General features: G+C 34.5%; 1 protein-coding gene across 1 annotated transcript in view; it reads right to left on the bottom strand.

Annotated features, from left to right (window-relative positions):
• Positions 1-1459, bottom strand: part of LOC137622738 (hemicentin-1-like) — a 65821-nt gene that overhangs the window by 7320 nt on the left and 57042 nt on the right. The gene's annotated exons all lie outside the window — the stretch shown is intronic.

Genomic DNA, 1459 nt, shown 5'->3' with positions numbered 1-1459 from the left:
TATGATCCAATAAACTGGAGCAAATCTGCGGAAAACATCAGCAAAATAATAGAAGAAATTCCAAAGAGGATCCAAGTGATAAAGAGACTTATAAAGAAAGTCTACATCAATCAACACATTCCATCAAAGAACAATAAGAAGTCCAATATGGTGAATATGCTGATTGATGCAATGGGAAAAAGAATGCCAAAATGGTGTAATACATGTAAGATATGGTATTCCATTAATAATCCTCAACAATTGATTAGAAAATGTGATGCCTGTCATGTCCCAACACACCCCACATGTGCTGAAATACAGCAAAAAATAAAAAATAAAGACACAAAGGTATTCTGCTCAACATGCTTAGTCTGGATAGAAAATATAATTAAGTCGAGACTAAATCTGCAAATAGTTGAAGATAAAGAAGAGGAAGAAGAAGAAACAGAAGAAGAAGAAGAATAAAAAGAAGAAGAAGAGAACAATGAACAGGATATGTGTAAGGATGCAGAAGAAATCATTGATATAACCTATGATGCCATCCAACAACATACTTATGAAGAAATAAATTACCAGATGGAAACAAATAATAGACCCAAGAGACTCTACCCGGACCTACATAATTTTAGGGAAGAGCAAGAACAAGAAAAAATAGAAAAGAAGGATATAGTCTGCAATATGCTGAAAAGAGGGAATTGCAGATTTGGCGAAAGATGCTACTACAAGCATCCAAAGATATGCCATAATTATGAAATATATGGTAAATGTGCGTATTTAGACGGATATGGAGACGAATGCAGAGATCTCCATCCAAAAATATGCAAAAACCTAAAAGAAGGAAAAGGATGCATTTACAACAAAAAATGTCGATATATGCATCCTGCAACCATGAATGAATGTAAGAAAACTCAGCAAACTGAAAAGAAAAATGAAAGCAAAAAAGAAACAAAAAAAGAAACAAAAAAGCAGGCCGTGTATATACCGCGCTTTGAACCAAGAGCCCCAAGATATGAGGCCTTACAACCCAAACCTGCACATTTAGAGCCCAACTACAAAGAATGCATCTATAATGCCAGGGGTTGGTGCAGATATGGGGACAGTTGCAGGTATACACACACAAATAAATATGAAGGTGAAAGAGCAAATATAATAGAAAAGTTGGATTTTTTAATGGCAGAATTCCGGGAAATGAAGAAAAGAACATCATATCAGAACAGGAAGGAAGCATGGGAGAATCCATATTATTACCAATATTAAATAACGGGGATGAAACACAAACCATAATAGTAATGAATGCACAGGGTTTAGTCACAAGTAACTCTAAAAGGAAAATAGAGTTCTTAGAAGAACTAACCCAAATTGAAAAAATAGATATATTAAATATAAGTGAAACATGGTATTCCCAAGAGACTGGCAGTGATGACCAGATAAAGGGTTTTCCAAACTTATAGATCAGACAGAAAAAATAGGAATCAAGGGG

The sequence above is a fragment of the Palaemon carinicauda genome, chromosome 29 (assembly GCF_036898095.1).
Source record: "Palaemon carinicauda isolate YSFRI2023 chromosome 29, ASM3689809v2, whole genome shotgun sequence".
NCBI classification, from domain to species: Eukaryota; Metazoa; Arthropoda; class Malacostraca; order Decapoda; family Palaemonidae; genus Palaemon; species Palaemon carinicauda.
The sequence above is the reverse complement of the archived record's forward strand: the minus strand, read 5'-3'. Positions and strand labels throughout refer to the sequence as shown.